The 27,980-nt window shown below is 47.2% G+C and overlaps 1 long non-coding RNA gene across 1 annotated transcript; it reads right to left on the bottom strand.

Annotated features, from left to right (window-relative positions):
• Positions 1 to 3,257: 3,257 nt before the first annotated feature.
• Positions 3,258 to 27,577, bottom strand: LOC125090896 (uncharacterized). Its single transcript, XR_007124514.1, has 3 exons — positions 27,449 to 27,577; positions 26,758 to 26,927; positions 3,258 to 3,428 (listed from the first exon to the last, which is right to left on the bottom strand). It is a non-coding gene; the product is annotated as an uncharacterized LOC125090896 (long non-coding RNA).
• Positions 27,578 to 27,980: the final 403 nt, after the last annotated feature.

Here is a 27,980-nt window from a genome sequence, read left to right as displayed (position 1 = left end):
TTCCAACTAGACAAATGATATGGGCTTCTCCTCCTTTGCCTGCCCCTATAGGTACTGCTTCCTCTGTGAATCCATTCCCTTATCTCTAACACACAGCATCCTACCTTTCTTTCAAGACCAAATTTAAACGCCAAAATCTTAATTAAAAATGGCGGCCAATATTCCCAGCTGAAGTGATCACACTTTCTCTGCTCTCTTGCACTGACCTCTTCTCCCTTATAATAAAGCCATATATGTACGTGTCTGATCTTACTTCCTATCCTCCATTAATTGCAAAATTTTCTGAGGCCAGAGACTGTATGATCATTGGTTTGTTAGATCCTATGGTATTTAGACTTGGACAGTCATGTGAGAAGAAATACTCACTTAGCTTTTTTTTTTTTTAGCTCTATCTACCTCAGATTCTTGTAGGTCATGGGAGCGGAGTTCCGGAAGCAGTTAAATTTCCTAAACAAGCAAATTCCATGCAACAACACTCTATTCTAAGCATGAGTTTCAGGTTCCTGGAATAGGCACTTTACCCACCCCAAGACCTCTTGACCCACAGCCTCTCTTTTTAGTCTTTGCTCAAAACAGGTAGGCAAACATTACTATTTCTGCAAAGCAGCCCTACCCGAGGGGACCTCCCTTCTCTGAGCCACTGGGAAGGTCATGGAATGATGCTGTTGGGGGCCATCCAAAGAGGACCCCTCACTGAATTTTGAGCCAGGATCAGAACACAGCATCAACCTAGGATCTGGAAACTAACAAGAACCAGCAGGGATTGCAACCCTATAGGATCCCACAGGGATTGTGACCCTAAGAGGTCATCCAGAGTGCAGAGCCTGAGACATCGCTGGTGTAGACCGACATAGGTCATGTTTTTAATTGTAGTGTTACTTAGTCTTGGAATGGCCCATTCCAACCCTTCTTCCCTGTCTACTGAAATATATATATATATTTTTTTATCTTTCAGGACACTCTCAAAACCCCTCTCCCTTAAGCTCTCCCTCTGCCCCCACCACTGGGGGCATTTCACACTCTTCTGCTCCCCACCCCCACCCCACCTGTCCCCCACTCTAACAGCTCTTAGTGATTAAGGCCATGCATCTGCTTGGCTTCATGCCTGTCCTGCCTGAGCCTCGCTCCCCAAGTGACGCACAGGCTGGAGCTCGTTCTTTTTGGTGTCCTACCTCGCTGCATGGAGCCTGGCACAGATTAGGTTCTCCATCAATATTTATTGTCAGTATCATCCCGTAATTAGATGATGACAACAGGAAACATTTATCTTCTCGCATCGAGGTAAAACTGAACCTGATTAAGCCAGGCAGTTAGGTGTTTGGGGAACTTCTGTGGCCTTCCAGCAGAGGGACCATTTATAACTGATCTCAGCAAACGCTCCCAACACTGGTGCGCGGCTCGCTCAGCAATCCTAGGTATTTCGGCATGGTCGTGTTGTCTGTCAACTGATGTTTGTTTCTCTTGCTGGATTGTGGCATCTGGTGATGCTATTATTACCTCTCTTTCTAAACCCCACTGCATCTCACACAAGATAAAAAAATAATAAGCAGAGTGGACAAGCCATAGATGATTGATAAGTTGATTGACTCTGTTAATAAACATTTCCCTGACTTTCACTAACTGCCAAAGAGGCAGGAACAGGGACGCTCTTCTGGAAGGCTCTCAATCCGGTGAGGCAGACATTGGCTTCGATGGCAGCTTATCGTCTATGAACGTGAATCACAACGGACAGAGGTATCGGGCCCATATGGGAACGAAGCAAGGGAGGAGGCACTCTGCCCCCAGGAAGTGCATCACACACGAAGGGATAGTTGGGCTTCATTTTGCAAGTGCACCGGCCACCCAGAGGAGAACAGACTTGAGGCTGAGGATGTCCAGGGCAAATGTCATAATTCTATGTCTACACTGGGCATGCTGTGTTGGCCCAGCAAAACCAACCCGTAAACCACCTTACCTGCAAACGAATGGGTCCTGACCCTGAATGGGGCACGAAGAGGCGGAGACAGCCAGCTCCAAACCATCGGCATGCAGGTCCCAGGTCCAGCGGCAAAGCTGCAGGAACAGCTGGGCCCCACTCCGGGAGTTAGCATCCTCATCTGTAAAGCAGGTACGGTAATCTCATTCCCATGAAAATTCAAGTTCAAAAGTATTTCGTAGCTCTGTGATAGTCCCTACACAGTTTCCTTCTTTCCTTTGCTCTGGTGCCAGCACTCAACTGTTCTTTAAAGTCCATCCCTTTGTTCCTGTCCTGCAAAATGCTCATGGCTTTCATGTCGAAAGAGAAGCTCGAGCGCCCCTGGTAACCCAAGGAGGGGTGGACAGAGCAGTGGTACAGAAGAAGCAGTTAAAATATAAAATAAGAGCAAGGGCCTGAGCTTGCCCCTGACTGCCCATCGCCGCTTCTGCTTTTATAGTCCATTAAAACCTACAATCACTGCAATGTTTATGCATTATTGGGGAGATAAATTGCATAATTTTCATTTTGCAATTTAAATGTAATTATGATCTCACTAATGACTAAAACCTGAATTTGCTAGACTATCAGTTTTTCTAACCCTTGCCAAAATTATAGGTAATTACTTAAGGCTTACAATAATTATAAGTCCATCTCTTAAATAATTAATGTGCACTTTCATGGCACAAAACAGCTAGTAATCAAACGACCTCCACTTATACCGCGAACCCGTGCAATTAGGCCTATTGTGTGCCTCTGCGGAAATAGACCCATTTGTGAGGATCCCCTCCGTTGGTGAGCTGAAACGCAGGATTGCTGTGTTTTATAACATCAAATAAGGCAGAATTCCCCTGCCACCACGGGGCTAGGAAAAGAAAGGGATCCACAGGACGGTAGGAATTCAGTATTAAGCTGCATGATGCTCGAGTACCTGGTGGGAGTTAGGCTGAGAAGGGGAAGGAAAGGAAGGGATGCTTTTCGTGATGGACTTGGAGAAATGGGTGATGATTACAGGCACCTAAGTGTGTGAGTTTGGGGGGGCTTATCACGCTGGGTGGAGTCCAGTCCATGAAAAATGCAGTCTATTGGGACAGAGGTGACCTGGGTCATGAGTGAAAGATGTGAAAAATATGTGAAAGATACTCTTCCTGAACCATTCCCAGTTAGATCTTCCCCACAGAATAAAGAGGACCTTAAAAAAAGAAAATCAGCGGGGGAGCTGTCCAGGGAGATGGTTTCAGGGGTCCTAACCACAGTCCTGTCTTCCACCTCCATGACAAAAGACATTTCACATGAGTCAAGACACACTTCTTCTCCATGCCAGCGTTGGTGGGGCATTTCAAGGCACCCCTCATTTGGACTTCTGTTAGAATTCGCCCTTTTATGTCGTGGCACTTAACCTGACTCGGGAGCAGGGTATGAAAACAGAGGGCGGTTGCAGAAACAGTGATGGTTCTCTTTGATTCCGGATGTCCTGGGAATGATAAGGAAATCAAAGTCGATCAGGAGTGGGCCCTGGAACCTTGACTCTAGCCTGATCCTAAGAGGACCCAGTGCTCAGCTTATGATAACAAGGGGAGACCAGAAAGCCTCCCTCTTGGTATGCCCAAGTTGAGAGGCAGTCATTTTATCCTGAAGCAGAGAACATAAAATTGAGGATCCTGCATAGAAGTGACAGAGGGTGGGACCCAAACACCCTTGCTTCATGGAGTTCTTTTTTTTTTTTTTAAGATTTTATTTATTTATTTGACAGAGAGAGATCACAAGCAGGCAGAGAGGCAGGCAGAGAAGGAGGGCGGAAAGCAGGCTCCCCGCTGTGCAGAGAGCCCGATGTGGGGCTCGATCCCAGGACCCTGAGATCATGACCTGAGCCGAAGGCAGAGGCTTAACCCACTGAGCCACCCAGGTGCCCCGCTTTATAGAGTTCTTGATGGATGTGGCATGATAGAGTGTCTTAAAAACAACAACAATAACAATAGTATTCACTGATATTCAAGGTGTTAAGGGATTGAATTCCAACCCATGTCCTCCACTCACCGCTGGGTCCCCCTGCGAACGTCATCTTCTCTCTCTCTGGCCTCCCATTTGCAAAAGGAGCGTTGAAAGCCTCTAGTCCTGCAGACTTGGACTCTAAGATCTGCCTCATCACACTGGGACCTCTGGGAAATGGTGAGAGATTTACATTTCTTAACCATAGTCAGCGGCTTTGTGCAGACATGGTAGCTTCTGCAGCGGGGAGATGTCCTATGTCCCCACCCCCGCCATATTAGGGATTTGTGGGATGTTAGCATGTAGGATTGCCTGAATTCGTTTTTTTTTTTTTTTTTTTGGAAGAAGCCATCTCATACCATCTCAAAATCCCCCAAAGCACCTTTGTTTGGATCCCTGACCTCCTCAGCACAGACAGCATTTCACAACAACTGTTCTCCAAGTACGCTTGACAGATTCTATCTCCTCGGACAAGAGGGCTCCACACTGACCTCCTTCAAGTTTAGGAATCTGTGCAAAGAATCCGTAATCTGCATTGTCACCTTCACGTCCCATCCCCCTCCGGCAAAGGGCCCGACTCAAAGGACAGCACAGACTCTGTTACCAACCATAGCAGGAAGCTGTCCTTCAAGATACACCAAATTCTCAGCACTCAAAACATCACTCCCCAGTGAGAGTCAGCCCCCCTGAATCCACGATGTGCTGGCATAACAGACCCAGGGCGCATCCCCTTCTCAAGTCAGGAGTGCAAACCATCAGTGCTTGAGTGCTCTAGCCCCACTCAAACTCAGAGCAGAGATTGGAAAACCACCACACTGGCATACCCTGTCCTTGAGCCCCTGGAAGCCCGGCTGAGAGCAGACAGTGGGATCTGGGAACAGATAAGTCACCCCAACACAGGAGGTCTTACGTGTGCTCCCTGCTTTCAGATTTCTTCTGTGGATCCTCTGTAGAAACCCAGATTCCTCTGTGGATGATTCCCTCCACTTTCTCAAACCCAGAGGCTCACGCCTAGCCATGGGCAAGGGCACAGACTTCTGTACGAAGGGGACTTTGGAGTCACGTACATTTGGTTCAAATTCTAGCTACAATATTCTAGGCTCCAAGGTCTTGGGCAAGTTGTCTAGACGTTTCTCGGTCTCAGCTCCCCAGTTTGAGAGATTGGGGTAACTTTCTGGTGCGGTTGTTATAAGCATCTGAAATAGCTTTAAAATGACCAAGTGTCTGGCACATAGTAGGCACTTAATACAGGAGAGGAATCGTAATTCCTTCTCTGTGTCAGCATTTCAGGACTATTTTCAAGTCCTACTTCCCAGCCATCAAACAGGGCTCTCATGGACTGTCCTGATGTGCTCTGACGATCGCCTTTGCCTTCTGTGTCATGTTTGTCCTCCCTAACTAAGACGCCATTGATTTAGTCGGGTTGTATCTCAACTGCAGATTCACCCTCAGACACCACCTTGACCCTCACTCTGGAACGTGCAGGTCAGGAGTTCCAGCCCTCCCAGGCTTGGTTCCCAGACCCTAGTTCGCTGGGAACTCCAACCACTGGTCTGGTTCCCTCTTTCCAGTAGGGTTTTGTGGCAGTTTCCCACGGTGATGAGTCCAGACCTGAAGCTCAGTCCTCTGCCTGCTCCCAGGCACCCCATTTCTTTTCTTCTTCTTCTTTTCTTAAAAAAAAAAAAAGCAGCTAATTAACACATCGTATATTATTAGTTTCAGAGGTAGAGGTCAGTGACTCATTCATCGCACATAACACCCAGTGCTCATTCCACCTGTGCCTTCCTTCATGCCCATCACCCAGTGACCCCCTCCTCCAACCCACCTTCCCTCCAGCCTGGCACCCCATTTCTTTCCTTTTTTCTTCTTTTTTAAAAGATTTTATTTATTTGACACAGCGAGAGAGGGAACACAAGCAGGAGGAGTCGAGTCCTGCCAAGCAGGGAGCCCGAAGCAGGGGTCCCTGGGATCATGACCTGAGCTGAAGGCAGATGCTTAACAATGGAGCCACTCAGGCATCCCCCTAGCATCCCGTTTCTAACCAGACCTTCTCCCCAAGAAGCATGAGCCTGTTTCTTGGACTCCCCAGCCATTTCTATTGGTCCAAATCAGACACGACTTCTTGTTGGACATCACCTCAAGTATCTGACAAGGAGGACTCTGCCTTAAGGTCCCACCCCCTATAGAAGAGGTGATGTCAATGCAGACGCTGTTTCCTATGAGCCAGAGCTGAAAACATGTATACGCACTCTTGGTCTCTCTCTCTCTTCGGGGAACCTTTTCGCCAGCTTTGGCCTTATCTTTTCCCCTCCTCTTTAAACCCAGGATGATGACATTGTATATGCTATTTGCAAGCCCAGGAGAAATACGGGATCTCTTGACCATGCAACTTCCCCACTGAAGAAGGCAGTCGTGATTTCTTACCAGGGGAGACGAATATTAAACCTCAGCTGGGTTCTGCAGAAAAGGAGCTGATGATTTCACCGTGCACCTCTATTTATTTTATAAAAGAAGACATAGCGGGCCGGCTGGGGAAATCTCACGGAATAGACTACTATTCATTATATAAATGGATGAGATTATTCTCGTGCATATAGCTGGAAAACACGTCTCTTCTGTTCTCTGGGTCTGTTACAGAAATTGTAACCCAAGACACCACACTCTCTGAGACATCCTTGTGAGACATCTTCAAAGAATAAAGAAATGTTTCTAGGGACATTGTACTCGAGGGCTTCTGCAAGTGAACCAGTCATTGTAAGCAGTGTCTTTGGTTAGCAAAAATAAAGGTTGAGCTTCCCTCGCCCGGCCTCTCCATCCTTCGCCTGGCTGGAGCTACGAGGAGAAGGCAAAACCCCTTTGACTTGCAAGGGAGGGCAGCTGGGATGCTAAAGATAATTTAGAGAGTGAATTTTTTAAATAGAAGGATTATCTTCACTGAGGAAAGCTGCCTTGCCCAGCCTCCTTTCAGTCATTTCTCTACTGAGGCCCACTGTCCCACGCCAACCAATGTGTCTGCTACGCTCCTCCTTTGTGCCACTGTAAGAACTTCTAGTGACCTTGGTGGCAGTCAAGCCTCTCCAGGCTTTGGTCTCCCTCTTGGATTCTTTGTCATCGGGGGCATGTGGTGGTCACCTTGATGGGTGCTGACAGTCCATAGCAGATATTGAAACTCTCAGCACTGCTAGAAAATCAAGGTATGACGTCAAGAGAGCTGGCCGAGGAGGGGCCTGGGCTGAGTTCAATACTAGTTCTGCTGCTGTACACCAACTCGTTCCCAGGCACCCATCCCCTTTGTCCCCTTCCCTTCTCCTGCATGGGAGCTCCCACCTTCCTGCCCGATGCCCAGTGAGAAGCTCTTGGTCCAGTGAAACCAAGCATCTTAATGAGGGCACATTAATGATGATTAGATTGGCTAATCTTCATGGCACTTAATGATGACTAGATTGGCTAATGATGATTAGATTGGCTTGGAATAGCAAGCCAAGCCATTGATTCTCCTTTCTGTGCATTTCACATGAAGGAGGATGATGGAGAATTAAGGTGCAATGATGGAATCCCTTTTTACTGTGCTCCTTGATGGGTAGAAAGCCCTGTGGACAGAGGATCAGGGCAAAGGGTCATTAACACATGTTGTGTGAACACGATGGGGCCAAGGGGTCCCCAGAGCGTCAGGTGCAGGTTTCCACTTTAGTAGGGAAAAAAATCATTTGTTTCAGAGCTGGATTTTCAGGACAGTGTTGGATAAAAATTATAAAGAAAGAAAGAAAGAGAGAGAGGAAGAAAGAAAGAAAGAAAGAAAGAAAGAAAAGGGAAGGGAATGAAAGAAAAGAATAGAAAAGAAAAGAAAAGAAAAGAAAAGAAAAGAAAAGAAAAGAAAAGTAGCAGGGCTGGTTGTGAGTGAGGCTGGGGGTCACTGAGACAGAAGGGCTTGCAGACCCCCCCAACCAGAAGGGGGACGTCACGTTCTACCACATTTAATGAAGTTGAATGCTATATCCGGTTTCTATATTGTGACATGGAAAACTTTCAACTGGGTGTGCAACATTTCCATTTTGTCCTAAAAATGCCAATCTTTACAAGAAATGGAAACGCTCCCCCCCCACCGCCAACCCCTGGCCCCAGAACTCTGCAACTGTCCCTTTAATTAGGCGTTCACTAATAAATCCATCTCATTCTCCAATCCCCACACACTTGGTGCAGTAGTTCATTAGCACAGGAAGACGCAATTTAGATCCCCTCAGATAATAGCATCCGTTGCTAATCAAATTAAGGCAGGATATGCAAACGTAGCTAACGCCGGACAAGCTGGTGTGGGGTGAGGTGGGGAGTGGTCACGACAGAAAAGATCATCTTTGAAATGACAGTCCTGCCTGCTCTGTGTAGGAGAGTCCTCCTGCCCAGTGTCTTGCCTTATTTTTCCGATGGAAAGCATTTTTATTGATCAGAACATCCATGTGGAACATGGGCTCATCAAATGGGGCTCATCGTCTTGTCATCATACTTAAAAGCAAGAGAGTCATCTCCAAGAGACTCTCTGAAATCCGTTCATTCATATACATAATACATATGTGTGTATGTTGTATATATTACAATAATATACAAATATATACACAATATATACTTAATACATATAAATATATAATACATATTTGTATGTGTATATATGTGAATACATATGTGTGTATATATACAGATATGTGTAATACATACAGATATATATAATTGCATTATATGTGTACATGTGTACATATATACATATATGTGTACACATATAATGCAATTATATATAATACAATTCATATATACAAATATATATAAATATATATATAACATACAATTAATATTGATTGAGCTTGTTCCAGGCCTTAGGATGTGAAAGGAGGAGAAAGACACAAGGAATGCATTCCGAATTCTGTGTCTGTCGACATGAAGGTAGGTGGGACCATATGCTTACCTCCAGCCAACTGCCGCCATCTTGGGCGTAGAGATACAACAAGAAGAAACCGATGTCTCTGCCCTCAGGGAGCTCACATTCCAGGAGCAAGGGGAGACCAGCTATGCGCTATGACGTAGTGACATTGTTTTGAAGACAATAAAGCAGGTAATGAGAGATTGAGAGAGGCATGGAGCAAAGAGGGTACTGATGTGCTTGGAGAGACCCAGCCAGGACTCTGGGGAGCCAAGACCATAATCAAGTGAGGGCATGAGCCAAAATCTAAGAGCAGTTCAGAAAGACCCTAAAACTTACGATAAGAGACAGAGCAAAGACAGTTTGATTTTAAAGACTGTGTCCTTACCCACCGTACTATCCTGCCCCTCTTTTTTTTTTTTAAAGATTTTATTTATTTATTTGACAGAGAGAGATCACAGGTAGGCAGAGAGAGAGAGAAGGAAACAGGCTCCCCGCTGAGCAGAGAGCCTGATAAGGGACTCGATTTCAGGACCCTGGGATCATGACCTGAGCTGAAGGCAGAGGCTTTAACCCACAGAGCCACCCAGGCACCTCTATCCTGCCCGTCTTATCCTGCCATTTGCAACAACATGGACATAAAAACACACATACTATATAATCTCACTTACATGTGGAATTAAAAAAAAAAAAAAGCGGACACATGGACAGGAGTGAGTGGCAGCAGATGAGATGTTGCCAGAGATGTGGGTGGGAGTTTGGGGGTGAAATGGGTGAGGGGCGGTCAACAGGTCCAAACTTCCAACTATAAAATAAATAACTTGGGGTGGGGGTAACATAAGCATGGTGGCTATCGTTAATAATAGTGTATTTTATGTTTGAAAGTTGCTAGGAGAGTCGATCTTCAAAGGTCTTATGAGTTCTCATTATAAGAAAAAAATTATAACCATGTGTGTTGATGGATGTTAGCTAGACTTACTGTGCTGACCATTTCATGCAGTGTATCCAAATACTGAATCATTATGTTGTAGACATGAAACTGATACATTTTATATATTAATTACACCTCCATAAGAAAAATGCATGATACCAACTGGCGACATTTCGCTGATATTCCCATGACCCCCAGGGCAACTTCCAGAAGACCAAAGTCTTTGGGTTTTAGAAGGGGAGGGGGTATAGGTGCAAAGCTGAAGGTTAGAAGGTCGAGAAGCCACACTGAGGTTGGGGTAGTACCAGGGTCCAGCAGTGACCCTGCACCCCTGAAAGCGTGAGTGACTGTGCCACAGGCTGCCGAAGTCTTAAGTCCAATGAGCAAAGAGAAGTGAGCAGCAGATCTGCAGAATAAAGATCACGGCTGACTTTGGTGGAAGGCTTTGCCATGGGTGGCGAAGACAAAAAGCTGATGATCGTGAGTTGAAGAGAGACTGTGAGACAGGTAAGGATAGGCGGCAGGTGGAGACACTGTCCTGAGGAATTTGGCTATAATAGGGAGGTAGTGAAAGGAGAAGGCAGACCCCAGGGAAGAGATCTTTCTTTTTTTTTTTTTAAATATTTTATTATTTATTTGACAGAGAGAAATCACAACTAGGCAGAGAGGCAGGAGGAAGCAGGCTCCCTGTGGAGCAGAGAGCCCGACGCAGGGCTTGATCCCAGGACCCTGAGATCATGATCTGAGCCGAATGCAGAGGCCCTAACCCACTGAGCCACCCAGGCGCCCCGGGAAGAGATCTTTCTAAAAGATGTGTACTGTGAGGATAGCATCATAAGTTCAATGTAATGGCTTTGGAGAGAGGGAGAAGATGATGACCACGAGAACACGATCATTGTAGGGGGAGAGAAGGATGGTCAAGCAGTGACATTCATCTTGGATACATGCAAGACCGCTTCGTCTGCTCTAAAGAGGGAATGTAGAGAATGTGTGTAAAATGCAGCCATGCAAGTAGATTATATGATGGTAAAGGAAGGTGGCGTGTGGTTCTCCCAACACTTCTGTTTTCTCCAGGAATTACAGAGGAGGGAGTGTGAGATGAGGCAGTGTGAGAGATTAGATCCTAAAAATGTAATAGGACCCCTGGGAGGACCTGAGGTTCCACTTGAGAATTATGAACATAGATTTAAAGAGAGAGCTGTCCACTCTGCAGGATGGTTTTCTCCAGCCATGTTCAGTCCCTTGGCTCAGGAGAGAGGTTAAAATTTGAGCTGGGGGCAGTTAGGATGGTGAGAGGAAGGAGTAGGAGTATTTAAGGATGTGTACAAGGGAAGAAAGATAAGGATGGAGCGTGGGCCAGGAAGGAGGTGAACACAGAAGAGGTAGAACTGAAAAATGGCCATGTTGCACTGGAGGACCCAATGTGTCCAAACAGGAGTACGGGAAGTGAGCGAGAAACATGGTGGCAATTGGCCTCTACAAGTGGAAATTTTCTTTCATCTTAGTGGTAAGCCTGAGGCCTGTCCCTGTCTTTTCCATGTACCAGGGCTAGCTGAGGATAAGGAATAGAATCAGGACGCATGGAATCCTAGGAAGTTACTGGCTAGCGTGCGGAACCCTAGCAGACCAACTTCTTCTTCTTCCGTGAAGAACAAGGGATAGAAACTAAAGTAAGTCAAACGAGGAATAAGAAATTGGAGTTCCATCTGGGAGCAAGAACTTGGTACCAGATGAGAATCCACAGTGCATCCAGAGCAGAGAATGGAAAGCTAGAAGTGGGTAGAAACTAAAGAGAATGTAGTGTAGACATACCCATGAGTAGACCTGTCATTACATAAAAGCCCAGGTAGATTTTTCTGGACTCACCAGCATCCCTGGTGGTTCCATGTTCAGGCGTCTCTGCCCTTGGACCTCAAAAGTAAATGGTGTGACTTTTAGTGTCACTAAGGGGCCAACATCCCAAGGATGGTGCATAGTATGCTGGGGTGCAGGAGACCGGGTCACTGTCTAGTGGGCAGGGCCACACCAGGCTATGTAGGTGGTAGGATAGTGATTCTTTCTGAAGGTTGACTTTAAAAACAGACCAGCTCCTTAACTGTCCCGACTCAGTGTCTACAGGGCAATGAGAGAGACAAGGAGATTAAGTTAAGGAGGGACACTTAGGATCACTGGGGTCTAGACCCAACTTTACCCCCAAATAATGAATCAGTTAATTAATAATTTAACTTCAGCAGATCCCATCCTGCCACAGATTGCTGGGAGACATTATGGTCTAGAACAGTATATTTCAAATATCCATGTGCATGAAGAATTAGCTGGCAAGCTTGATCAAGTACAGGTCCCTGGGGACATGGGGACTCGGATTTCGTGTATCCGGAATGGGACCCCACGCACCTCGCTTCTAACCAGCTCCCAAGGGATGTGGTTGCTAGCCCGCACTTCGAGTAGCTCTGGTGATGGGAGGAAAAAGAAGAATCAGGAGCACAAGTGGCCAAAGGATATAAAACGGAGAGGAAGAGGCTGAGGAGAATTACCAGAGGAGTCCCGATGTGTATGTGAAGTTAGACTTGTGGGAAGGTAGCCGTCCTTCCCAAACTCAAGGGCAGGTCGGTTCATGACAGCTGGCAACCATAGTGATGTCTGCATTGCCTCCTCTAGGCTGCAATTCCTGAGAGTTGAAGTGATGACAGGAAAAAACGTTGTCTGGGCAGGAGTTCAGGTCATGGAGAAGACAGTTTGGTGCCATGATAAGGGAGATCAAAATAAAGATTGTTGCTCACTGAGAAATTGGGGGGCGGGGGGTGGCATGAAGACATAGAACAGAAAGAGTGCAAGGGGAACAAGAAATCAAAGTTGAATCTGAGAAATGATATAAAATAACAAAAGAACTGAAAGAAAATTAGATGTAAAGGCAGACAAGAGGGGACGAGCTTGCCAGACACTGAGGCTTGTTGGTTTGTTTTTTTTTTTTAATTTTAAAAGATTTTGTTTATTTATTTGACAGAGAGAGATCACAAGTAGGCAGAGAGGCAGGCAGAGAGAGAGAGGGGGAAGCAGGCTCCCCGCTGAGCAGAGAGCCTGATGCGGGGCTCGATCCCAGGACCCTGAGATCATGACCTGAGCCAAAGGCAGAGGCTTAACCCACTAAGCCACCCAGTGCCAGACACTGAGGCTTTTTGACCTTCTAGATCTTTCATCTTTGGGACAGGATTAGAGAAAAGTCACCAGAAATAGATCTTCTTCTATTTGGGTATGGAATGAAGTTGTGTGGGTTCTTACTTTGAAAGGAAGACTCAGAGACAAGCATTAAGATGTTAATTTGCAAAGAACTCCTGGCTTACCATCGCAGAAACATAGTAGTTATTTACAGCAACACCCCCACCAAATTACTCATTTTGCAATTAGTCCATTCACAGTGGAGAATGGTTTTCTGACATGATTATCAGATCTGCAAGCACTGACAATATCCTGAGACATCACACCTGTAGAAGTCAGAGATAAGCTTGTTTGGTTGTGAGTCTGGGACCTACAGGAAGTGCATCAAGGATGACCTTGTCGTTTTTGGTTCTCTTGGGTCGGGGAAGGTTCTGTTCTGGTTTTTGGTTACTTTGGTTTTATTTTCTGTCGGTGGGACCTGTGAAGGGGGATTCCCAAGTGAAGGAGGCATAGCTAGAAGTCATTCAGAAGGAGAGGGTCATTGAGGAAGTCCGGCCAATGCATATCTCCTGTTTCAATTTTTGAAACACCATGGACATTTGACTTCTGTCAATTACAACTAGTCAACTCTAAGTCCACCACCTCCTGGAACACATCCTCCTCCTCTGGACTGAAATAGAGATCATGTAACATCCATCAGCCAAATAGCCAATTGTGTCTTCCGTGATTAGTTTAACCCTTCCAGAACCAGTCATAATTATTTCAAGACAAGTTATGAAACCTTGTGGAGCTTGCCTTTATAAGCCTATACTCCCCTCTTGGAGTTCAGAGCATACTTGCAATTTTGGTCCAGTCTGTGTCTCTCCAATTGCCAATCCCTAAGACCTGAAATAAATGTTTTTGGTTGGTTTACAGCCTCCTCGTCTTCTTGGTAGACAGACCTGATGTGTATGGTAGCTCGTCCCAGTGCAGGAAGCATCCGCTTCGTCTGCTCCTTTTTCTACACCCTGCTCCCCACCCCCTCCATCTCCCTTTCTCTCCTGCCCCATCCCACCTTCTCTCCTTGCCCCTCCCCTACATGTTTCCTCCTCTTCCCTCTTTTATTTTATCTTCCCTTCCGGTCTTGTCTCTCCTCCCTCCCCTTCATCTTTCCTGATTCCCATACACTTCTCTTTCTCCCTCTCTCCCACCATGAATAGACTCTTAGGTTCTCTGCACAAGAATAATAAAAGTCACCCACATGCATGTCCTCCAAATCATCCCATATCTGAAGTTTTCCTTGGTCAAACTGCCACCAGTAGGTGAAATGCCAACATAAGAGATCCGTTCCTTTGCATGGAGATACTCTCTAGAAACCCTTTTAAAAAACGTGTCATCCCCCAAAGGGTGAAGTCATGAGCACATCTGCAAATTCATCAGCTATCCATCAGCCATCTCACGGAGCGCCAAGGCCTGGAGGCCAGATGAGAGAAGCAGCGTCTCCAAGCAGAGCTGGGCTCAGCAGGACCCCAGCAGTGCTGGACCCTGGCTGGTCACGGCCACCAAGAACACCTGTTTTCTTTTCCACAGAGAGGAGACAAGTTGTAAACCCATCTCCTGTCATCCTGCTAACCCAAATCCCCTTTTTCCGGGCTCTTCACTTCCTGGATTGTAAAAGAAGATGTGGGAGATGGTTGCCATCCGGAAGGATGATTGCAGAGTACCAGGCAGAGCAGAACAGAGCACGAGGGCAGGAAATAACGTCCCCAAATCAACTTCACAGTGTCACCCAAGGCCAGCCGTCTGTGCAAGTGCAAGTTCATTCCAGACGGTAAAAGGACGCAGTCTGGACCTATGCCCAGGATTCCAACTTAATTGAGTAATGTCTCTCTACTTTCAAAAGCATCACCGTGTGGCTCAAACACCACATGCTCCCCATTCCTGGTGAATGCGCTCGAGGACTCAGACAAGCAGGGACACTCCAGTCTCTGCCAGGAAGGCCTCTCACAACTGTTTATTTGTGGTTTTCTCAGCTGAAAGCCAAGCGCAACCAGCCCACCTCATCTGGCTATGATCACATCCACAGAGCAGTCCCACAGCTGCGCTGAACAAAAGCAGCCACACGTCCTCCCAGATCAAGAACCCCAAGGGCATTCTTTCATCCAGATCATCCAGAGCCTCGTCTTAGAGAGCAGACGTTGACCTTGGGGCCTCACAGTGCCCCTGTCCCAAAATGTCTACAGCAAAAAAGCCTTACGCTTTGAGACTGATGCAGATGAACTCTGCGTAGGGTAAACAGATTTAAAACAGCAAGTGACAGAAAGCGTTCAACATCAGGTGTTCTTGCGGAAAAGCCTGATGAGCGCTTGGGGATTTCTTACCCCAGGCCCCTGTGAGCGATCGGCAATGATGACTGTCATCTGTGAGGGGGTGGGTGGAGAGGTGCCACTTCTCAGTCCTGCGGTGGCAGACGTGCTCTGGAGCCTCGTCATTGGTCCGCCCACGGCATCCTCCCGCCCCTCCCTACTCGAAGAATGCTTTTCCCCAGTAGGACAATAATTTCCCATCTTGGCTCTGCAAGACCTCCATTTTATGAGATCCTGGCGGCTCAAAGAGGCTATCTACCATCCAAAACAGCCGGCACATTCATCCTCAGGACATGGTCTTCGACTCGTTTTCAAACAAGCACTATTACAACCATTTTATAACACCCAGACAGAGAGAGCTCCCCGGTGCCTCTTTGTGGTACGGGCCCCACGTAAGAACCTCTCCTTTCCTCTTCCCCACCCACCTCCCACTCCTGGAAGGAGCCAGGAGGGCAAGGAACCCAGTGCCTATAAGCCACAAGCCTAAGGGAGGACAGTCAGGAGAGAGCCATAAAGACCAAGGGGGCGGGGTCATTCAAATCATGGTCCCCAAAGCTGAGTCCAGTGTGGATCCCCAGAACCCATGGGCATTTCCTTATATGGCAAATAATCTTTGCAGTTATGAGTAAAGTAAGGAGCCTTAGATGGGGAAATTTTCTTGAACGATCTAGGTTAGTCCTAAATGTGTATCCTTGTTAGAAGGAAGCAGAGAGAGTGGACGCATACATGGAGAGGGGAAGGTCAAGGGACCACAGAGGCAGAGATCAGAACGATGTGACCCCAAGCCAAGGAGTGGTAGCAGCGCTGGGTGAGGCCAGGGACTGATCCTTCCCTGGAGCCTCCATTGGGAGAGCCCTGCCGACATCTTGATTTTGGCACAGGGACACTGATTTCGGAATTCGGCTTCTGGAACTGAGACAATAAGTGTGTGTTGCCTTAAACCACCCAGTATGCAGTGATTTGGTAGAACAGACATAGGAATCCAACAGAGGCAGTCATTGCAATGCCCAGGGATGGGGACGGCGGTGGGGGGTAGAGGACAAGGTCGGCCGAGGGGTGAGGAAGCTAGAATCCACTGCGCCTTACTGGGATTGGCTCTGGGACCGAACAGCAGTGAGTTCCACTTACCAGCTAGCTGCACGATGTCAGGCGTCCCGTAGCCTCAGTCCCTAACCTCTAAAAAGAAAGTAATAATGTCCCATTTCCAGCATCGTGACCACAAATACAAGAGTTTAAAGAAGAAAAAAAAATGTCTGAAGTTATAACTATGGACAAGTAGGTAAAACATTTATTTTAAAATACTCCCATCCTAGGGACAGAAGTGACTATGTTTGGGAAAATACTTTGGTGCCTTTTTGGATGTCAATGGGGAAGTCTTGGAGCACAGACCCATAGAGCTGAACTCCTCAGCCCATTGAGGAGAGAGGGATTTCAAGTTTCCAGAAATGAGGGAATGTTGGGCTCCCAAAAGGCTACATACAGGTACTAACCCCCAGTACATATGAATGTGCCCTGATTTGGAAATACGGTCTTTGCAGACGTACTCAGGTGAAAACACAGCCATATTGGGTTAGGATGGGTCCTCACCCAATGACTGGTGTCCTAGCAAGAAGGGAAACGGGGCTACACAGACACACCCAGAGGAAAGATGGCCTTGTGAAGCCAGAAAGAGAACCCCGGGATGACGGAGGCAGAGACTGGAGTGATGGCTGTAAACCAAGGAGACACCAAAGACTGACAGCCATCCCTGGAAGCTGGACAGAGGCAAGGATGGATTCTGTCCCACAGGTTTCAGAGCGGGCATGGCCCTGCCAACAGTTTGATCTTGGATTTCCAGAGACAAGACATTTCTGTTGTCGAAGCCCCCCAGTTTGTAGGACTTTGCTCCGGCTGCCCCGAGAGGCTAACACCGGTAAAGAAGACTAGAAGACAAGAAACAGTCGCCCGGACAGGCACGTGGCTGTTGAACCCAGGGAGTGGCTAGGCTGCGAGGGATCCCTTGCTGGTGGGAAGGGCCCAAGAACTTCTAAGAAGTGTGTTTCTGATGCTCCCTTTGACAGGGTTGGCTGTGACTCCCCTGTTCCATACAAATACCCTGGATTTACCCCTGGGGAAACAGGGCACGCGTCCCCTGTTGGCTACTCAGGGCAGAGAGAAGGGAACAGCCACTGCAGAGATGTGAGCAGGGACGTGAAATCAGAACAAGGGGGAATGCCCTCAGGATCCCAGAGAAATTACAGGAGGAGCGTTTTGCATTTTCCCCGCATCAGGGCGGGAAGACCTGGGGACCCTGCCAGGTGACTACAGCATGAGCTACATTCTTACCAACGCAAACCACAGGGTCCATGGAGGACGATGGTTGGTTCACTTGAAGACGTCACCTGATTTCTCCTGGCTGGTCCTGCCCCTAGCTCTAGCTCAGGGGGGCCAGGCGTACCCCCATCCCATCCCCACTGGCCACGAACCTGTCCTCCCCCTGGAGACCGCCACGGCTCACGGGTGGCGCCTGCCTCTGGGGGCCTCCTCCGACTTCATCCTCCCACTCTGCTCCAGCGCCCCTGCCTGACCTTGGCCTTGCCGGGAGAACCCGAGATCAAAGGAATCAAAGCGCTCCCTTCCGCACTTCAATCAGGCAGAGGAGCAATTAAAATATGAATTAATCTAAGTGAGAGGAAAATGCAGTTGTCTGAACGAGAGCATCTCTATCACCTTGAACCTGCACCGCGCACGGTTTAGCTCCTGTGATTAAAGACATTTTCATGCCATTAAAACCCTTCTCCTTTAATGTGGCAAACACGATGTCAGTCAAACCTCCCCACAGCCTCGGCGGGGACGACCCTCTCCTCATTTCCATCCCTTGATCTTTGCAGACTGCTGGGAGCCTGGTGGGGGCTCGAGGAGGGGGCATGGAGGGGGCTTGGGGGATGACACTGAAAGAGCCATCGCCTGCGTCCCTTCCCAGATAGATATCTGCTAGTTCTGTGACTCTTGTGCAGCCTGAGTCCTGGCTGCCTGGTGACCCTGGGAGGGCAGAGTTGGGAGACAGCATTCTTGGCTCTCCCTGATCCCTTTGGCCCTTCTGGTTTCCCGGCTGTTTCTTTGAAATGAGCGAAAACTGTAGTATTTACTTCCAGAATTCCCCTTCTGCTTCTCTATTGTCTTCAGGAACCTCTGTTAACTCCCTGCCTGGAGGAGCAAAGCTGTGACCCCAGGAGGAGGAATATACGTGCAGGGATGACAGGACCCACTGAATCATTGGATTCATCCATTGAATCCAGAGCCATTCATCCTCTGGCCTTGGATTTGCTTCCTTCTGTTCATACGCTGCACCTGGCTTGGGCTTTCTTTCCTATTCCCCACTATATACTTTCTTCTTGCTTTGGTCATAGTATTTGCCAATCTCAGGGTCTGAAGCACATCCTTGGAACGAACTCATCCTGAACCTCCCTCTGTTACTCTCCAAAGCAAGCTGCCCTGCTCCATCCAGGCCCTGGGGACTGAGGACCCATCTTCATCAGGATCTGAGAAGGTTTCTCTCTTTCTTTCTCTGACCCTCCTTAAGGCCCTACCAGTTGAATTGGCCCCAGGGGAAATTAGAACGAGTAGCAATGCCTGCTCTAAGAATAAGTCAGGGAAGGCCACCCATGGAGCTTGTGTGGTGCACTCTAGGTATATTGTGACCCTCTGGAAACCGATGGCTAATCTAGCCTCTTCTCTTGTGCTGGGAGCCCCTGCTTAGGCCATGCAAGACACAGGTTTCAAGGACACTTATGATTTATCAAACAAGTTCTCTCTTACTCCAGGGCCTCTCAAGAGATGACCAGAAGCTTAATAGTCATACACAACTTAAAATACAAAGGGCAGGGCTGCCTGGGTGGCTCAGTGGGTTAAAAGCCTCTGCCTTCAGCTTGGGTCATGATCTCAGGGTCCCGGGATCGAGTCCCGCATCGAGCTCTCTGCTAGGCAGGGAGCCTGCTTCCTCCTCTCTCTCTCTCTCTCTACTTGTGATCTCTCTCTGTCAAATAAATAAAATCTTTAAAAAAAAATACAAAGGGCAGCTCTAATGTCTACGAGACCCGTTTTTGCAAACAGTATAAGGAGCCCCAATATTTTGTAACATCATCAGAGTTAGCCACAGCATTCTGACCCGGACAATGTAAGGCAGACCCTTTCCCATGTTTGATCTTGGTCTCCCAAACACGCCAAGAAGCAGGAAGTGCGTTAACACGCAACAGTGGCATGCGTGGGGCTGCCTCTCTACAGGCTGTTCCTCTCTCCAGCCTGTCACCCAAACTCATTCTCCTTCCATCCACGTGTTTCCTCTCACCCTAGACAATGTTGCAAGAATCTGGAAGGTTCTCTTTCCTTCTCTGAGATAAAACTGAGCAGCCAGCCAGTTTCCTGCCTCTGCCCCAGACCCACCGTGCCTGGCCCCTGAGGTCTCCTTGGGGAGACTAGTCTTCTAGGTAGAAGGCAGTGCCAGCCACCAGAAGTGGTCAACAAAGGAGCTTCCTCCTTAATCTGGAGACTTAAATAGAGCTTCCAAAATTCCTGAAGTGGAGGGCGACTGGGTGTCTCCGTCGGTTGAGCGTCTGTTAACTTTGGCTCAGGTCACGATCCCAGTATCCTGGGATCCAGCCCCATGTTGGGCTCCTTGCTCAGTGGGGAGCCTGCTTCTCCCTTTCCTTCTGCCTGCCGCTTCTCCTGCTTGTGCTCTCTCTATCTCCCCCTACCCTCTCTCACAAATAAATAAAATCTTTTAAAAAAAATTCTTGATGTTGTTCTAACTTGAGGAAAGAGGAGAGTGTGGGGTTCCCTGGTGTCCTTTCTAACCTTGTGTACCCTTGTCCCCTCTTGCCCCCTCAGAGCTACAGGACCTTATCAGGTGCAGGGGGCAGAGGGACCTTCCTTGGTGCTCTGCTCCCAGCCACTGGGTTAGAAACCCTCATTCTCCCAACCTCCAATGTCACTTTCCACTTAAGGCCTTTGAAGGCCACCACGTATAATCATGATTAATGAGCTTCGCTGTGGTCCCGACTTCGTTAGCTGCTGCAGCTACGTGTGCTCAGCTGGAGGATAATAATTGCGCTTACCTTCTACCTCGAAGGATTTTTTTGGGTGCAAATTAAATGAGACACCATAGGCAATATACAGATGTAGATTATGTAATATACATAAATGTGCGTTACAGTTGCTGTGATTGTGTTATTAATAGTCACCCTCACTCCTACCCTCCTGGGAACTAATTTCTTTTATCAGTGTAGGTCCCTTTTGGCTTGGGCTCCCATGCAGAGCGTCCCCTACCCCTTCACCTCTGCAAACAGCCCCTCCTGACCCTACCAGGTCTGTCTGCATGTCGCTACCAGTCTCCCTGTCCGGGGCCTGCTCACTGCTGCGCACAGACGCTGTGGCACCTATGTAGCAATCTTGCCAGTCTGTTTCCCGTCTTCCCGTCTGTTTGCTGTGTGCTTTGGTCCTCTCAGCCGTCTGTCATGACTAGGCAGCCGCCGCACTCGGCCTTGGGAACTCAGTGCATGAGGAGCCCATCTTTCTTCCCCACACTGAGCTTTGGGCGAGTGGGTGACATGCCTTTGACATTGAGACCTTTGACATCCGTGTTAGTCCCCGCAGGTTGGGCTGCCTTCTACCCAGGTTGTCGGAGGGCAGCAGACACAGGGGCACCTGGAATGGAGAGCCAGCCAGGAAGGGCAGGCTGCATCCTGACCAGTGCCTGGAAGGATCTGGCCTTCTAGAAACAGCAAGCGAAATGAGTCAAAATCACTGTGCTCGGTAACTTGCTTATCATTCATCAAAGAAACCATACCTGGTCTAGATGGAAGCCCTGGAACACGAGAGTCCAGCCACCGCACCCCAAGTGTGCGTGCACGAGTGTGCATACGTGTGCACATGTACACGAGCATACGTGCTATCCAAAAAGGAGGGTGCTCCCATCATTGGTGAGAAGGATGGGGGGCCATAATTGCTTTCCCATAGATGACTGCTCTACATTTTGGGAAACCCCCTTTGCAGCATCTTAGTCCAAGTAACTTGAGCCCTCTCGAGTCAGATTTATAGTCCATAGGATTCCACTTAACTGAGACAAGCAATCCAATTTAAGGGCAATTTAAAGGGTATTTCATTTGGAGACAGAACCAATCCTTGTCAAGGCCCCGGAGGTAACAAGAAATCTTCCTCCTCTCCTTTGCTGAGAAGTGGGTGCCATCCAGTCCGTGGGGGCTGAACAGCCCCTAGAGCATGGTGAGTGGCTCGGTGTAGTCGATTTGATGCCTCATGTTCATCAAAGGGTCAAAAAGAGGAGAAAAGAGGAGACAGAAAAGAAGGCAGGGCCTATGCATGGCATTCAGAGTCCCCTAAGACAGGAAGGGATGTCCAGTCCGAGTGTGCAAATCATGCAAGGCCATTTTCCATCCCCAGCTGTAGCCCCTGTCAGAGCACAAGACTCAGGATCTGAGCACTGGCTGGACTGCCAACCCCATTTGCTCCCTGGAACGGGACCCTTGAGCAAGGCACAACCTGAGCAACTGTACATGGCAGCCCTGGGAGAATGACATCAGGAAATTTACACATACGTGTTATGTTCCTGAATGCTCACCACGCTGGGAGGTTTTCATCATTGTCCCCGTTTTACAAATAGAGCTGGCTGGGAGATAGTAAACACTATGTTCATATAAATGCCGATTCTGCTGATTCTAATGCAGGACTCTGTGATTCCAAATTCCAGCCTCTCTCCTAATTCGCCATGGAATGTGAGTTCAACCGAAGGGCTCGGTGATCGTTTTGCAGGGAAAAAGGAAGGACTGGCAGATCTGAGCTCTAAGACTTTGAAGGTGCCTCTGCAAAGAGGGAGCAGATAATCTCAAGTGGCCATTGGGCTTCAGCTACGAGGCATCGCATCGACAGTCACAGGAGCTCAGCTTTGTCTACAAAGTGCTGCCTCACGTTGAGCTGAAACCACCCTCCTAATGACCCAGACGAACGACAGGTTTAGCGCTGAAGGATTGCAGGTCCGGTTCCCAAGACCCATGCAAAGCTGGAGAGAGAGAGCCGGCTGGAAGCAGCCACTGTCCCCCAGTCTCGGTTCTGCTCTGGAAAAATGCAGCTAAAGCCCCTTCCTGTCCATCTTGTAGGGTCGTGACAGCAGAGATAAAGCAAGTGCATGACCACACTTAGGAGTAGAATGAGGAAATAAAGAAAATACATTAAATGTTTACATTAAATGTTATACATTGTCATATATATAGCAGTATATTGTTATATTTTTTATTAAAAACTCCACGTGCTCGAAGTTGCATATAAATATGTAACAATATATGTTGGCTAACTGAACCTAATATTGTTACATATTTATATGCAACTTTGAGCACATTTTAATATGTTAGCTTTTAAACCAAATGTATCTGATTTCAAGAACTTTTATGCTGAATTTAAAACCCTTTTACTGTTTTTATATATGCATTATTTATTTATTTTTAAAGAATTTATTTATTTGAGAGAGAGAGAATGAGAAGGGGGAGGGGCAGAGGGAGAAGGAGAAGCGGGCTCCCCACTGAGTGTGGAACCCAATGGGGGGGCTCAACCCGGGAATGCTGAGATCATGACCTGAGCCGAAGGCAGATGCCCAACTGACTGTGCCCCCCAGCCTGCCCATACTGTTTTGTTTTTAAAATTACCTTAGGGGCACCTGGGTGGCTCAGTGGGTTAAGCCTCTGCCTTTAGCTCAGGTCATGATCTTAGGGTCCTGGGATTGAGCCCCGCATCGGGCTCTCTGCTCGGCGGGGAACCTGCTTCCTCCTCTCTCTCTGCCTGCCTCTCTGCCTACTTGTGATCTCTGTCAAATAAGTTAAAATAAAATAAAATTACCTTAATTGATAGTAATCAATAGCCATTCATGTGCTTTTATCGTAACTGTTTGTGTTTTGTGAATCCTACACTTGGAAAAAAGTTAAAGTTTGCCGAGTTTGGTCAGTATCAGAAACACACTTGTGTGTGTGTGTGCATGCGTGCATGTGTGTGTGTTTTACGCTGATGACCCATGATGCTAACGTTATAGGAATCATCGTCTTAGATATAGAGAATTAACATTCCCCGACGGCCAGCCCTGTTGTTTACTGTATCACCGAATTCTACTCCAGAAACCAATATTGCACTGTGTTCACAAACTAAAATTTAAATTAAAAAAAGAAAATTAAAAAATGGGCACAACAGCCCTGTGAGATTAGCATCTCTGATTCCAGATAATGCCGTTTCTCAGAGAATTTGCGCCCCTTATCTAATTCTCTCATGGTTATGGAGCGGAAGAGTCAGTGCGGGTCCCTCAGATCCCCAAATGCCAGTGTCTGTTTTTCGTCTGTTTGTTCTGTCATCGTTTTTCGCTGGGCCACATGTCTCATACCTTCCTTTGTTCCTGTGGTTCCACAGTGGGGTGCTCAGAGGAAATTTGCTGGTGTCGAATATAATCAGTAAATTTCCATTAATCCTTTCCCTGGGTGTCCGCTGTATTAAATATACAGGGCTGCGGAGAGCGGATCTGACCCAGTCGGACAGATGTTTGGAGTCTATAATTCAATGCAACCCAAAAAAGGACTATTGGCAAATTAAAATCCCATTTCAGAGTCTTCTTGGTTTGCTTAGATCAGTGATCCTTTTTTTTTTTTTAAGATTTTATTTATTTATTTATTTGACAGAGACACAACGAGAAAAGGAACACTGGCCAGGGGCAGAGGAAGAGGGAGAAGCAGGTTTCCCGCCAAGCAAGGAGCCTGATGCGTGGCTTAATCATAGGACCCTGGGATCACGACCCTAGCTGAAGGCAGATGCTTAACGACTGAGCCACCCAGGCAGGCACCCCTAGATCAGTGATTCTTAAAAATGAGCAGGTCCACTGGAAATTAGACTCCACAAGGAAGGCATTTTGTCCTGTTTTCTTTGCTGCTATACTCTCTACACCAAGACCGTAATAAACACTCAAAAAGTAGTTGTTGAAGGAATGAATGAAAATACTCATTAGACTATCCGATAAAAGCTATGGACAATCTTTCCAGAAAAATGCACAGAGCTCATGAGAAGCACCACGCACTTTCAGGTTCATTAAACCCCCCAAAGCCTTTCCACGAAACACAAAATCTTAAGACTATTTTCTCATGAAGAAATAGCCCTTGACACTTTCCGTGATGGAGACAAGGATGGCCCTTGGGCTCTGCACTCTTTCTTCCATGCGGAAGGGCACCTGGGGAGTGGGAGGCCATCCACACGTTAGATCACTCTCTGCCTGACCTATTTGATCTGAACACCCAGGGCCCTTCTGAACCCAAGGGAGAGAGAGGGGGAGTAACAGCCACACTCAGTGAGATTCTATAATTTGCCAGATACTACGAGGTACATTTTACATACAATTGATCTAATAATCCTCATGTCAACCTTATCAAGTAGATATTGCTATCTCTATTTTTCATTGTTTAAAATTTTATTTTTGAGGTGCATTGAGATATTATATTAGTTTCAGATGCACAACACAAGAATCTGATACTTGTATGCACGGCAAAACGGTCACCAGGATAAGTCTATTTAACATGTTGCCGAACACAGTTGCAAAAAGGTTTTTTTTTGTTTTTCATGTGAAGAGGACTTTTAAGATAGACTCTCAGCGGGGCGCCTGGGTGGCACAGTCCGTTAAGTGCCAACTCTTGGTTTCAGCTCAGGTCACGATCTCAGGGTCGTGAGATCGAGCCCTGCATCTGCACTCCGTGGGGAGTCTGCTTGAAATTCTCTCTCAGACCCTCCTCTCCACTCCCTGCTCACAGGCGCTGTCTCTCAAATAAATAAATACATCTTAAAAAAAAAAAGATATACTCACAGCAACTTTTAAACCCGCAATACCATTATTATTAACTAGAATCATAGCCAGCCATCAGGACGTCCCCATGACTTATTTATTTTATAACCGAAAGTTTGTAATTAGACCCCCTTTCCTCATGTTGCCTCCCCTTGTCACCCACAAACCACCAATCTAGTCTGTTTTTTGTTTTTTTTTTTTTTGTTTGTTTGTTTTTTTTTGACAGATAGAGATCACAGGTAGGCAGCGAGGCAGGCAGAGAGAGAGAGGAGGAAGCGGGCTCCCGGCCGAGCAGAGAGCCCGATGCGGGGCTCGATCCCAGGACCCTGGAATCATGACCTGAGCTGAAGGCAGAGGCTTTAACCCACTGAGCCACCCAGGCACCCCTAGTCTCTGGTTTTATTCATCTGTTTTGTTTTCTTATATTCCGCAGGTAAATGAGATCCCACAGTATTTATGTTTCTCTGACTTACTTCGCTTAGTGTAATGCCGTCAAGGTTCATCCATGTTGTCTCAAAGAGTGGGATTCTGTTCTTTTTTTTACGGCTGAATAATGTTCCTGTGTGTGTGTTTGTGTGTGTGTGTGTGTGTGTGTGTGTGCAAGTGTGTATTTTACCACATTTTCTTTATCCATTCAACCTTCACTGGACACTTAATGTTGCTGTGTCTGTGTCTTGGTTATTGTGAACATGGGGGAGGGGGTAGACATCGTTTAAAGTTAGTGTTTTCATTTTCTTCAGATAAATACCCAGAAGTGGAATTCCTGGACCACAGGGCAGTTCTAGTTTTAAGTTTCTGAGGAACCTCCATATTGTTTTCCATAGTGGCTGCACCGAATTATATTCCCATCAACAGCGTACAAGGGTTCCCTTTTCTCCACATCCTTGCCAACACTTATTAGTTACCTCTGTTCTTCAGGAGAAGAAATTGAAGTCCAGAGAGGTTAAGTAATCTGGTGAAGGTCACACAGCTAGAAAACGCTGGCAAAGGATTTAGACCCACATCTGCCCAAATCCAAAGCCTTTGCTTTGCCCAGTGTGACTGTGGCAGATGACCTCAGTGCTTGCAAGCAGTCTAGAATGTAAAAGGTCTGTGTCATCAAGTCTAGGAGATGCTCTCAGTACAAATGTGCCCCCTGTCTTAGACATACAAACCAAAGAACCAAAAACAAAACAAAATAGGTAAGCAAATGAACTATTTTAGGGTCAAAAATTTGGACCTTAAAGGTGTCACTCTTCTGTTTTTTAAAATCGTATTTCTTTTTTAGAGAGCTAGAGAGCATGAGCAAGGTTGTGGCGGGGAGAGGGGAGAGGGAGAGAGGGAGAGAATATTATGCAGCCTCCATGATCAGCGTGGAGGCCGATGTGGGAATCAGTCTCATGACCCCGAGATCATGACCCGAGCTGCAATCCAGAGTCAGACGCTTAGCTGACTGAGCCACCCAAGATGCCCCTGTTTTTTGAATTTTAAATGTATTTTCACTTGTGCTTTTCTTGAAAGTCCCATATGTAAACTGCATCCTGTTTCAGCCATGCTCATGAGAACAAGAAAAAGGCATCACCACCATTCAGGAAACCGGCCATGGGACAAGTGAGGCCTGTGCAACAAGACTGAACCTACCTTAAGTCTGGATCTTGAGGGCGTGGCCAAAATCCAAAGTATGTTGTTCAAAGAGATGCAGTAAATTCAGACTTCATGGCCAAGGGGTTCCGCCGATTCAATGGGTGGGACAAGACAAGGCTGAGGAGCCCTGTTCCCTATATGAGCATCTGGCCCCTAAATCCTGGTTCCTGGAGAGGGAGGTGACAAAAAGCAAATAAGGTATCAGGACCCCCATAACGATGGCTGGGACTAAGACCACAGTTCCATTCTCAATCAGATCTAATATGGAAGCCAGCTGACATGATCTGGGGAACCATTCTGAGGGCCGTGGATGGATGAAGCTTCACAGGCTCCCAGCCCCCACCCACCCAGTTACACTAGATACACCAACAAAGATGGCAAGACCCCTCCTGTGACTGAGATCCACTTCCTGACATGCAACACGTCCCGGTCTGAACTGGGTCAAGAACAGGGCAGAGCCGTGGGCTCAGGTTCTGGGCCCCAGGAACTTCCTCCGAGGCCCAGCCTCAGCAGGCAAGGGTAGGTAGGTGTGGAACGAAGGTAGACCCTTCATTCTGCACAACCCCAGGACACTGTTGCTATTGGATTCCATCCATACCCAAGGCAAGAAAAGGAGATTATTGGAAGACGACAAGAAAGAAAACTAAAAGGCAAGAGCATTTCACAGGAGTGTGTTTGAGGGTCAGACCTTGGAAATCCAGAGCTGGTTGTTTCCCTGGCTTGATCAAATCATGAAACCTGAACACCACCAGGGCTCAATGTGTCTGGTGAACTGGGGTCTCCAATCTCCATTTTCACATTTAAGAAGAAGAGTCCCATCTCTGGGAGACACAAAGCAAGCCCCAAAACAAGATTTGAAGTTCAAATCAGACTTGATACAACTGCAGTCTTACAAATTTCTCATTTTTATTATGAAAAATTTTAAGCACACACAGAAACAGAGGCAACAGCACAGTGAAGCCCCGTGTTGCCTCAGCAACCAACAGATTTCTGCCAATCTTGTTCCATCCACTCTGCTGTATTTTTACTGCAAATTTTTAAGCATTTTTTTCCCTCGATGCCCTCAAATGCATCCCAGTGAAGACAACTCAGTTGAGACAACTTAACTTGTGTTTGACATAGCCATCGTTTTTTATCGTTGAAAGGGCGAGGAATTTGTGGACAACCGAATCCGCTCATTGAATTTCAAGACAGTGCGATTTTGAGTCACGCACCTGCAA

The sequence above is a fragment of the Lutra lutra genome, chromosome 18 (assembly GCF_902655055.1).
Source record: "Lutra lutra chromosome 18, mLutLut1.2, whole genome shotgun sequence".
Taxonomy (NCBI): domain Eukaryota; kingdom Metazoa; phylum Chordata; class Mammalia; order Carnivora; family Mustelidae; genus Lutra; species Lutra lutra.
Note: the sequence above shows the minus strand (reverse complement) of the source record. Positions and strands in the feature narration are given on the sequence as shown.